Below are 13,426 nucleotides of genomic sequence, written 5' to 3'. Positions count from 1 at the left end.
GGGATTGTAACTCTACAGTCCGCTGTCTCCGTGCACTTACCCAGAGCCATGCTGCCCTGGCTGCACTTACACACAGCAATGCTGCCCTGATTGCACTTCCCCTTTCCCTGACACCTCCCCCTCTCCCTTCCTCCTGCACTTGGCGTTGGCGCACTTGCGCATTCGGAATGACACAAGGCCTAGTAAGATTGTTTGTCTTGTCCTCCCTCAGTCTTCCCTCCCTTGTCTTGTCGTGCCTAGAAACACTTGTGCACATGCGCGTTATAAATGACATGTCACATCATAGTGAATTGTTAGATGCTACTCTCTACCTTTTTAAAGAAACCTTAAATAACTGACAATTGCTGCTATAATCATTGCCTGTGCTCTCTGGCTTCAAACCAAGAGGGAACTTTATTCCTAAGCCTGAATTCTCTGTTTTCCTTTATAGGGGGTGGGTTATTTTTCTGTGTTTTCTTTTACAGGGGTTAGTTTAATTAAAGTACTCTTTTTATAGAACCTTGGTTGGGCATTCTATTATTTTGTAGCATAGTGCTATTGTGGGTTGGTCTGCTTCTGTACTAGCTCACAGCCTTCAGGAAATGTATCGGAATGCCCTCAGCCTGCACTACTCCAAGAGGCAAACGAGGTATACCTGTCGGACTGGGCCTGTTTCGCCTTTATGATTGGATCACTGCTGGTTTAGTAGTATTGTGGAGCTGAGTAGGAGTTTTAATCACTACTCATCCCAGTACTCCTGCAGAGCAGTAGTCATTTTGTCATACTCGCCAGGTAATTCCCCTAATAAGATTGAACAATGCAAGGCAAATGGGCTGTGGAATGAGAAAGGAGGAGGGAGGGAGCTAAAGGGGCCTAGGAAAGTATAACAAGATGGCTAGGAGAGGCACATGCTTCCACTTCAGGCAGTGGTGTTGCTAGGTCTGAGGCTACGCTAATGTTATGACTGTCGGGGCTCTGCTGCCTTTGAGCTTCTATCCCAGGCTACAACCAAAAGATTTGGGGCTATAGCCCCTTCAGCCCCCCCCCCCTAGCAACGCATCTGACTTCAGGTAACACACTGGAGGAATCTAGATGTAAAGTATCTGCTCAATATAAGAATTCTAAAGCCCACCAAACAATGCTGGGAAACCACTGCCCACTTTCCTTACCTAAGATAACTACTTAATTAACACACTTACTTATTAGACATATGCAGGAAAAACTCTGTCAGCTGGTGATTATAAACATTTCCCATGAAAATGTATGAGCAACTGAGTGCAGCAAGGGATCCCAAACCAACCAAGTGGAGTTCAGGGAGGGATTTAGTGTCGGATATTTATTTTTAAATAATAGGTTAAAATGGCATATATTAAAGCACACCATGTGAAAAATTGTGTAATAGCCAGGCTGTTTGCAATTGGTTTTGTAGGGTAATGAGTGAACAAATCCCCTAGATACCAAGACACCCACAGTGTTTTCCAATGCATTTCTATGAGTTTGCCCAGCGAGGAAGTATGAAGAAGTGTTCTACCTGCAGTTTGGGAGTTCTGCTTTGGCTCTGCTTGTGGTGAACGGAGGGGGATCCAGAGCTCTGCACTCAACTGGTATATATTGGGACGGTTTATGCTCAGCTTAGCTACCTGCAGACTTGAAAATCCATAACAGTGTGAGGAAGTGCGCTACCTCACTACCTGCAGTTTGGCAGTTCGGCGTGAAGGGCGTGCTTTTTCATCTGCTCACAGGCCATCGTGAGTACCTGTCAAATTCAATTCCACCTTTTGACTTTGTGGGCTGCACTGCTGTCCGGTATTAAAATACGGCTGGGAGAAGTGCCTATTTGCTGCACAGCCATTCTGCTTTGTTGGTGGTGAACAATACGAATTATAATAACTTGCCTCCCGATGACAATCCATCTGGAAGGGCGGCGGTAGACCTGGCAATACGTTCTGAGTCCAGAGGCACCTTAAGCACAGGTATTACAGAGGAGACACTTATCTCTAAACATTTATCGAATCTGAGAGATTCAATTATTCCAGTTGACCAGATGTGCTCTGCACCTAGCGGCTCATCTCGTTCACCAACTAGTGGTGATAAACGGACAACTAGACACAAGCAAACAAATCAGAATACTGCTAAAATTACCCGGATTGTGGATCAGAAAAAGACAGACTTTTTTCCACAATCAGCAACTAGCATGGTTTTCAAACCACCCAAGTCGCGTTTTGCTCAAATGACTGTGGACAGTTTTTATGTTAACAATCAAAACATGGTGTAATTGGCTGAAAACATGTCACTCCCAGCTCAAACCCATGATAACACAATGACAAAAGAAGGTTATGATAATCTTATGGAGGCAGCAGCATCTCCTCTTCAAGGCGGTTACAGCCAGGTTCTCTCACTGTTTTGACTGAGCTTATTTCTGTCCGCAATGCAGACCTTTTAAAACAGTTAAGTAGGAGAGACTGCGCTCATTTACACTACACTCTTCGGGACGCCGATGAGCATATCAGGCTCACCTCTGCAACAACATCTGCACTTAACTCTGTGTTAAGTTAATTTGTGGAAGTTTACGATAATATCAGCGAAGAGGTAAGGGCGCATACACTCACTGAGATCAACATAAAATTGGAAACCTTGCTGAATGTACCCCTACTGTAGGCACAACTATTATTCCAGATTCTAATCAAGAGTCAAGAAGAAAAGGGTTAGAGGAGGTTGTTGCTGAAAGAGATGGGGACACACATTATATCCAAGGAAAGGTTGTCAGAACTGCTATTCAGTACTGTACACAATCTGAGGAGAGGTAAAGTACGGCATTAGCGTTGACGGTTATCAGCCAAAATAATATTGTTATTTCTGCCACACACGAGGAAGAGGATCCAGAGCGAGCTCAAGAATCAACCATTATTTTAAATGAAATTGTCAGAATTCTACCAAGCAGGAGAAGGGAAAACATGTCAAGTTGAGGAAAGTTAAAGGGAAGTCTTCTAAGACGTATTTACGAAATTTGACTATTCAGGACTCGTTGAACTGAAAACAGGCGGCTGGCCTGGAGAAGAGCAGTGGCTCTACAGTTAATTCTGTACAAAATATCAGACTGTTTGCAACAGAGGACGAGCTTGATGCATATAAGATACCCCTTGAAGACTCTGTCCCAAATAACTCATCTCAATGTATGATTATGATTGATAAGCAACTTGTGAGAACAGCTGTATTGGTTTATTTCTGTCCCAGTACCTGAAAGCAAAGTGAATGCGCTGACAGAAAATTGGTTTTATCTTAGGATGCTTTGAGCATAAATGAAAGGGGAACCCCAATAGTTTTATTTTCCAAGGAAAAACCTTTCACCCCATAAAGCAAAAGAGCAACAGCAAAATGGTTTAACCTGCTTTTCAGCGACATGAAAAGACAAAACAAAATGCTTGAACTAGAGTGGAGGAAACAATACGACCAGTCAAAGAAATTACAATTCCAACGACAAATCCGCTCATACAAAACGGAAATCCACAAGGTCAAAAATAAATTCTGTGACAACCGAATCTACAAAGCTGCCAACACTCAAAAAGAACTGTTTAACATCATAAACGAAATGAGAAACGCCCCTGGCTGTAGCAACACACTCATTCCCTCACTGAAACTATGCAAAGACCTCACAGATCACTTCAAGAACAAAATCAGCACCATCCACCAAATCATACAAAGCAGACCAACAACGGAACCGACCTTGCCAGCCGACGATCATCAGAACAAACTTCAAAACTTTCCCCAAATATCAGCAGAAACATTCGTCAAGCTGGTAAGAAACATCAACAAAGCCAGCTCCCCCATGCATCACTGCCCCCAGACATACACAAATCAATCCTCATGCAAGGAGCACCCATACAACACTACAGAAACCTTTTCAACCAAACCCTATTAACAAGGAAAGTACCGCGATCATTCAAATCAGCAAACACCAAGTCGCTCCTGAAAGACACAACATGCAGCATGAAAGACCTCGACAACTACAGACCTATCTCAAACATCCCCTATCCAGTGAAACTCAATGAAACGTACGTATATAGAACAATACAAGATTACACAGAAGAACATCTGCCTGACCAGGCACAAGTAGGCTTCAGACCGATGAGGAGCAGAAATAGCACTGCTCTCAATCTGGGACGACCTGAAGTCTAATGCAAACTCAGACACAAGCGCAGCTCTAAAACGTCTGAATCTCTCAGCAGCATTTGATACTTTCAACCATCTCCTTCCCCAGAGGCTCACTGTCTCTAGAGCTCTGGTACTCTCTAGGCTAGACTACTGCAACAGCCCCTTTCTAAATCAGCCGTCTTCTACTCTCCACCCTCTGCAACTCATCAGAATAGGACTGCAAGACTTGTCCTTGGCCTCAAGCCCAGGGACCGTATTCCTCCAACTGCGAAATCTCTGCATTGGCTCCCAGTGGCTGCAAGGATTAAGTTCAAGACCCTCTGCATTGTCCACAAGGCCCTCTGGGGCTTGGGTCCTCAATACCTCCAACTCTCTCTTCGTAAATGCCTTCATACTCGAGCTCTTCGCTCCTCCACCTCCAACTCCCTCAGGGTCACTCGCTTCTCCAAGCAACGAGTTGGTGGTATATTTCTTTCTGCGGCTGGAACAGCCTCTCTGAAACTTGAAACATCTCCGGTTCCGGAAGCACCTCAAGAGCTTCCTCTTTGCTTCTGCCTTCTCTCTTCCTCGTCCCTGCTGATTTCTTGTCTGATACTGCGCTGGTCAACTAGCTACCCTCTGATTTCAGGCCCATGTCCCTACCCACCTAGTTGCACTCCCCGCACTGCTTCCCGGCAACCCTTGCACATGGGTCTGTATCTGTAAACCTGCAGTCCCAATTCCTGCACTTTTGGACACCTGCTGTCTGCACTTACCCTTGCACCTGCCAGCTGCACTTCTTGTTATTGTTTTGATCCCATGTACAGCACTGCCCCCTCCCCTTTCCCCAGGCACTTTTCCCCTCCCCCCTCACCCGGCACTTGCACAATCTCAATTTCACTTGGTCTAGTAAGATCATTGTCTCTGTCCTCCCTCCACTTCCCCCTTCTTTGCCTCGTAGCGCCTTGAAACACTTGTGTTTAGGCACATTACAAATGCCATTTCATATATCATGACATCCTCATTAGGAGATTGGAAGAAACAGGAATCACTGACCTAGCCTTATGCTGGATTAAATCTTTCCTAACAGATAGAACAGAAACTGTCTGGATCAAACCCTTCCAATCCACCCCAAGGCAATCTGCCTGTGGAGTACCACAAGGATCCTCCCTATCTATGCTGCTGTTCAACATATACCTGACTCCACTAATCAAGCTCATTAAAAGACATGGCCTCACATGCTAAACTACGCTGATGACACACAGATCATCTACAAAGTACAAAACACACGCAAAGAAAACACAAAACTGCAAGAATGCCTACAAGAACTCTACAGCTGGATGAACACAAACAACCTCAAACTCAAACCTGCCAAAACAGAAATAACGGTTATGTACAAAAACAGCCACTACATCCCATGTCCAACAGAACTAGGAACAGCACCGACACCTTCTACAACAGTAAAGAACCTCAGTGTCCTGATGGACAACAAACTAACACTTGCGCCACAAGTAAATGCTATAATCAAGAAATGCATCTTCCTCCTCAACACACAGTAAAAAGGATCCTACCGTTCCTCTCCTCCCACAACAAAACACTCACCTTCATCATGTCCAGAGTAGCCTACACCAACAGCCTATACCTAGGAATGCCAGAACGCCTACTAAAGAAACTTCAGCGTATCCAAAACACAGCAGCTGGACTCCTGCTTACACTACCACGAAGAAAACACATTAGCCCAGCACTGAAAATACTTCACCAGAAACCGATAAACCAGTGAATAAGGTTCAAAACAAAGCGCCTAACGCACAGAGCAATCCATGGCCGAGGAGTAGAGTACCTAAAGAAGAAAATAACCATCTACCATCCAGCAAGACAACTCAGATCCAGCTATGACATTAGTCTCGAACCAAACCATACAATAAAAGAAAATTCAGAGGAGCATCTTTCTCACACCTAGCCCCTAAAACATGGAATTCACTATAAAAAACATACCAGAAGTCCCCCCCTCTGGATTTGTTTGGCCCATTGCAGGCTCTTCTGCTTTGGGTTTCTGGATTTCCACACTTGTATTCCTTTTTTGGCTAGTTTAACACTTTTCTGCATCAGTCTTTGCTTTGCCACAGGTTTGTAAGTCTTTCTCACATTTGTAGTTCATATACTCAAGTGTTTGTTCAATTTGCCACATGCTTTAGTTCTGATCATAATGTTGCCGATATACAATCTGACATTCACTATGTCGGGTTGTCTTCCAAATGTTCGTTTGGCATTCAATATAACTTGTTCTTCATCAAATATCAGTTTCTATTCTGTTCGGTATAAAACATGACTTGATTTTACTCAAATAGCAATTTCCATTCAGTTCAGTATTCAGTAAAAATGGTATTCACTTGTGCTCATGGACCCATGAGAGCACTCGGTCTTCCTGTGTCCTCTGACACTCACCGGCTCTTCGTTTTCCCCCAGCAGCGATTCCTGCTGCTACCTATCACCTTGTCCGTAGTCGGGAAGCAGACCACATATGCTCTGCTCACTCGCCGGGTACGTCCTCGCACACACCGGCTTCCTAATTGCATCGCAATGGACGCGGACCGCCTCCCCTCTACTGACAGCTCCTTTCTGCAGCTCAGCTGTTTGGCAGCTCCGACTGCCCGCCTTCCACTTTCAAAGCTCCTGGTCCTGCAAGCACCATGTGACCCATTCTCTCCAGGTCCTGAAGGTCCTCTTAGATCTTTGCCGATCTTCAAACTTCCTGGTCTCATTCCAACACGGCGTTCCAACTTCTCTCACTTGTTAGTTTTTCCTCCCTTTATACACCTAAGCCCTATAAAGGGACCTCAGGTACGAGTCGTTGGTTTGACTTGCCTGGCCATAATAAACCCAATCAAAAGGACATGCCTGACCTTCAGTACTACAAGCTTTTCCACCCCTCTTCTTCATATTAGTACTAGAGTGGTGTTTGTAATAGGAAGTATGCATTAGTCCTAGTTGCTTCTTCCTCTTCTCAGTACTTGGTGGGCATTTACAGGGAAAGATAGAAGCGGGAGAACAGGAAAGGCAGGATGGCTTACTGTGGAGAAGCGGGAGCTCTGTAGCCTGCAGGAGCTGCAAGCAGAACCGAAAGGAGGCAGAGGTCGAATCCGTGTGAGCAGGTACAGGGACAAAATAGCAGGTAAAAGGAGTCCAGGTGCAGGATGAGTTCAGTCAAGGCTTCTGGGTGGAACACGTTCCTCCCTTGTTTTGAAATGCTAAATTCCCCCTACCCCGCCTGCATAGCTCTCGAACATTCTGTCGCAAAGGCGGGTGAAAACACCCGATTTTGTTTTGATGGGTGAGGGCCCATTGAAATGAATGGGCGTGCAGGAGGCTTGGCAGGTGAGTCAGCTCTTTACAAGGTGGGTGACACACCAAAAAGTGTGAGAGTTGAGAGCTATGCCCGCTGGTACCCTACTTAGTGCTCATAACCAATCAATTTGTAAAGGACCACAGGGCAACCACCCAGAGAAACCGGTAAGGTGCTCTGTGTCAATGGTATAAGACCAAGTACTACATACACAACAATATTGGGTGAAGGGGGAAGCGTAGTGAATCAAGGTGGCCATCTTGGATTGTCCTGAATCCCTTGAATGTCTATCGATGGATAGAATAATTACCATATACCGTAATGGTCATTCTGCAAAGATAGCTTTAAAATGCAACAGTAATTCCCTCACTTATTGTGGAGCATGAATAATTATAACTAGCATAATCAACCAACCCCTACATGAACTTCATATAATGTTCCATTCTACAACCCCTAACCTAAGGAGTTGCCCTGTCACTGCTTTACTGAACAAACGGCCCGTTACTTGATGGAATCTTCCGGTAGGGATTATCTACTCTCACAGAGCCCTTATCACTACCTAAACAGAACCTTAAAGAACGGCCTCAAGAATGAGCACCATCGTGAAAGCCTCCATCGAGTCCCCCATGCGTAAAATGTTAAGCCAATGCCTAAGTTATGGCATATTCAGTGCTTGCTCACATAATGGTGTCAAAGGAATAAGGGAAAGCCAACAGGGGGATGTTCTTACATGGGGATGCTAGGATATATTGACAGAGCCAGCATGAACATGTTTTCTTATGGTATCATTACGTCTCATAATTGTATTTGCCATGCATAGAGGAGGCTGCTCCGTTTTGGTGCCAGCGGCCAGGCATTGCCCCTTGTTTCTACATTAGGTGAAAGATGTCAGGTTTGATTAATACACTTACTTGCATGTTCCAAATAGTGCAGTGCACAGCATGCCCCCACAGCCGCATGATCATCAAGAGCATTGCACATGCGTGATGGTCCAGAGTTTGTTGCCCCATTTTTTTATGAGGAGCTGGAGGGGCTCAGCATGGCTCGCAGGACACCCCCACACTGTGGCACCGGGCACCGTAGGGTGCCTCCCTACTAGTGATGCGCCGGTTGCCCGCCGGCGTGTCGACTCTGTCGGGTGATCCCGACACCATCCGTGGGCTGTCCCGGAGACCGGAGGCAGCTCACAAACACAGGCGACGAGGCGGTCCGGGTCCTCCATGCCCGTATGGTGTGGAGACTGCTGGATGCCCACAGTGTGCAGCAAGTCACGCTGCCTGGAAGAAGGTGGCCAATATGGGCAGCGTGGGCTGTTCAACAAAGAAAACGGGCGGAGCAGAGTGATCCGGGCCCACAGCGGTGAGATTTCCAGGCGGCCCCCCACAGAAGCAAAGGCCGCGGGGTGCGCTGGCCTACTGGGCACAGCTCAGCGGCGGCGGATGTCGCGGCTACCTCCTGGCCCCAGCATCATCATCCGGGCCGGTCTCGGTGCAGGCCCAATTGCAGAAAAGGGGGCGGGGTCCTACTTCCGCCTCGCCCGCAGGGAAGGAGAGATACTCCCGGGCCGCGGTGGGGAAGAGTCTGGGCTGGCCCGGAGGGTGTGAGGGCCCATCCACACCCGGGCCTGCAGGAAAAGAAAAAAAAAAGAACAAGCATAATCAGACTGGCAAAGCTGCCTGGATAGGGGCGTGGCCTATACAGACACACGGCCTGCAGTGTCCCTAGAGTAAAGGGGAGAACCGGGCCGTGGTGGTGAGGAGCCTGGGCTGGTCCACACTGCATGTGGGCCCATCAACATCCGGGCCTGAAAATATAGATAGAGAGACTGCCTGAAAGAGGGGTGTTATATCAACCCCGCGAGCTGTGACTGCTCAGACCCTAGAGGTTGCGGCTCCACTCGGAGAGCTTGTGCGCCCCTGGGCAGGAAGAACGGCGGGTACCTATTAGCACCGGTGACTGCATTTGGCAGTGCCAGCGGCTTTCAGCATGTCGGACGACGAAGGAATATGTCGGGGTCAGCTGGCACCAATACCCCATTTCGACGTCCTGGGTGCGCCGGCCAGCCTGGGGGCCCGGTGGGTGGCCTGGGTGGAGAACCTGGAGCTGTACTTCGCGGCAATGGAGATCAAGGAAGCAGCCAAACGTCCAACACTCCTATACTCTGCCGGACTGGCCGTTCAGAGGCTGTTTAAGACATTAAGGCCCCGAGATCAGTCATACGACGCAGCCATCGCAGCCCTGAACGAGTATTTCAGACCCATGGTCAACAGGTACTATGAACGGTTCAGGATGAGGTGTGCGAGGCAGGAGGAAGGGGAAAGCCTTGATGCATTCCACGGGAAGCTGCGCGGAATTGCACTCTCCTGTGACCTGGGGAATTTCGAGGAGGACGAGATCTGGGCGCAGATAATCTATGGCTGTAGCTCCACCAAACTGCGCAAGCAGGTTCTGAGGGACCCAGCGCTGACCCTCGATTGAATATTGGAGCTTGGCCGGGCCCAGGAACTGGCAGAGGTGCGGGCCTCGGTCATGGACTCCTCTAGACACCACCTAAAGATGGAGGTTCCCATGCCGCGAGTGAAGGTTGAGGAGGTGGCGGCTGTCGGAAGGTGGCCAGGAGGAAGAGTGATGAGGAGGGGAGACTGGCCGAAGAGAGACCCCAATGCCACCATATGTCATCAGTGTGGGTGGGATCTTCCAAACCCACAGGACTGCGCGGCGATAGGACAAATCTGTGGAAGGTGCAGGAAAGGAGATCACTTTGCACGAGTGTGTCTCGCTCCAACCCCAGCCAGCATGGTGGGGGCATCAGGGGGGAATGAGGCGAAGGGGGGAAAGACCCCCAAGGTGGCGGCGGTCCAGGTGGCGGAGAGTCCCCGAGAAGCACTACATGATATGGGGGGAGTACGAAGAGAATATAGTCTTCTTGTCCTGCAGCGGCGCCGGGGGCCAGTTTGATCCCGGGATTTTCTGAGTTGGAGAAGCCCGTTATAGGGCCCTGTGGTCTGAGGACTGGAACACACCTGTTTGTTTTGCAGTGTCAAAAATGCTTGAGTTTTAGTAGCTTTTAGGTGGTGCGCGGACTGGAATGCACCAAATGTTTGCAGTGGGTTTTTGTTTGTTTTGTTTCCGTATAATAAAGGAGGGATGTTATGCGGGGGTCTAGTTGGTTTGTAAACGTGAGCGCCGTGACTGTGTCATGACGCTCACGTGCTCATCTAATAAAAGGGGCTCTGCTGGCGCTGCGAGGGCAGAGCAGCAGAGCCCCAGGAAGTGGCAACGACCGCTGAGGACTGGGGGTGACACCCCCACACTGTGGAGCCAGTGCCCGGTGGCACCGGGCGCCTCCCTACTAGTGATATGCCGGTCGCTCGCCGGCGTGTCGACTCTGTCGGGTGATCCCGACACCATCCGTGGGCTGTCCCGGAGACCGGAGGCAGCTCACAACACTGCCTACACAAATGCCCCTCCCCTGATGAAATAACACTCCTGTTGACTTTGCCCATAACAGCAGTAAAATAAAACAATGCCTCAGTTAGAAATCATGTGATTGATGGCTGCACAAATAGTCTCCCCAAGCCCCCACCAATGAAGACCCCTCATGTTTACTTTGCCCTTAATGCCAGTAAGAAATGCAATGGCAGAATAAAGAAACATTTCCTGACTGGCTGCACAAATGCCCCCCCAATGTAAGAACACACACTAATGTTGCACGACCTCGACCTTAATGCAAGTAAAATTCCATTTCACAGTAACAAAACATGCAGGTTGCTTGCCCTATTGGAGCCCACGACCCCAACCCCTCGTCCATCTAATATCACTCTATTTGGCGTTTCCCCAAAAAATTCCAGTGAAACATGCCAGGTCACTGTAAGAAAATGGCAATTCTCCAATGGCCCCTGGGCACTGGCTTTGTAGTCTCACGCACATATTCATACCCATTCACCCACCTGTCACACACCCATACAGCTACAGTGCAGCCTCATTCACATACTGTGACGAATCATGGAACACTTCTCTGTGAGGCTAGGGAGGTGAGCACGCTATGCAACAACACCTTTAGCGGTATCGGAATGCGGGAAATCACAAGGAGAGACTCCCCTCATGGGGACAAGGACTCCCGTTCCGTGATGGAACTTCCTAACCCCCTTACCTATGAGACCCTGCAATCCTTGAGATCCTCCAAGAACCAACCTGAGAAGACTATTGTCCGTTATTGCAATATTCCCTCCTTTCCTTACGCAAGACATGAAAATCCAGAGGAGGAACACACAGAGTGATCGTAAGTCATCTCGCAAAGGTACTGAGAAGAGGAGGATTAAAGGAGTGATGTGAACTACTCCCTTTTCAAGTCTAGGCAGTACTGAGAAGAGGTGGCCCCAAGGAAGCAGGAAGAAAACTTCATCAATACATAAGGAGGACTCTGGCATTCCTCTCCTCTGGAGAGGGCACAGCTACAGGACAAAAAAAGCAAGAAGAGACTCAATGAGGAGGAACCTGGTGTGAAGCCTGTCGACCCCGGGAGATTCAAACCTGGAAATGAGGAAGTAAGTAGGTCCTCGGTCGCGAGGACGTTGTGGAAGGCTCGGAAGAACTCTGTCATGAAACAGGTACGCAACCTATGCAGAAGTGGGAGAAAGGCTCACAGTGGCGTGATCTCAGTCCTTCAACTACGCCATCAATGAAAAACGTCCACTAAGCTGTGGAGCCAACGTGGTGCAGCAAGGAGCGGAGAGAGAGAGATGCAGCGTGCGTTCAGTGAGAAGACAGGAGACCAACACCCGGGAAGAACAAGTGACGTGCCCCAATGAGAAAGAAGGTAATAGGAGTCACGGGAGACCCGGTAAGAGTTTGGGCAATAACGAAGAGTTAATTCCCCCTTGTTACAGTGATTACAGAGAAAGTACAGGGATGGACTGAAGAGTGCCTCAGGAGTAATCTCCCTTGTCACAGTAGCTACTGTGAGAAACCAGAAGGTGTCTCACCCACTAGTTCCCGGGATTTGTCATCCAGGTGTCCAGGACACGGCCATCGCTTTTGGATCCAGTTCCTGGGTGTGGACCAGTGCGGGCGGATCATCTGGGTGAGGGGTCTTCGGGGAGTGAGTGTGGGACACCGGATGGTGAGATGCGGCATCCCCTTTGCATTTAACACTGTTACCCCATAGGATATTTAGGAACCCCGCCCCTTTTTATAACACAAACACTTTCACACAGACAGCCCGCAATGAAAGAAAACAGGCTAACACCCGAGCAGTATACCTGACATGTCCCAATACAATGATTAGGCGAGTCCAGGCAATTACTGACCATCACACACACCTGACTTCCATTAAGATTCGCCACACGGATAAAAAACGGAGCATGAGAGCACACTCTGAGACAGGCAATGCACACGAGGAAACAGCAGTTTCAAGATGGCAGTTTAACGAGAGAGGAAAGATGGCAAAAAAGAAGGGGATCGGAAGAAGGGAAGTTCCCTTGACCTTTTCGACAAGGAACGGTTACTTTCCAGAATCTTCAAAAATAGAAAACCTAAGACCAGGAAACTAGGCTTAAGAACCCAGCATTGGGTGTTGGAGATACTCAGGACCCTCCCACGCCAATAATCAAGGAGGGGAGAAGCATCAGCCGCTGTGGTACTGTCCTTGCCTCCAAGAACAAAGCAGTGTCAGTGAAATCAACACAGCCGGTGAGTTGGAGAGACTGATACAAGTCCGGCCTATGTTGAAGCCATGGTTACAAGCAGCAACATTGTATGGCAAATGCTGGAAGGAACATTGTTAAAACACGTGTGATAAGAGACACAATTAAAGTTGAACTGCTGATGAGTGATTGAACTTTCAAAGCAAGATACAATAACTTTGTCAGAGTGGTCCGGAACTGCTTGGGTGCTTAATTGAAGGTCTCTGTAAGGTATCAGCTGAGAAGTGGCAAAAGTGAAAGTGAGAAAAAGGTGATATTGATATTTTAT

This window comes from Ambystoma mexicanum, chromosome 11, assembly GCF_040938575.1.
Source record: "Ambystoma mexicanum isolate Mex_15411 chromosome 11, UKY_AmexF1_1, whole genome shotgun sequence".
Classification (NCBI taxonomy): Eukaryota; Metazoa; Chordata; class Amphibia; order Caudata; family Ambystomatidae; genus Ambystoma; species Ambystoma mexicanum.
This window is presented reverse-complemented; position numbering follows the sequence as displayed.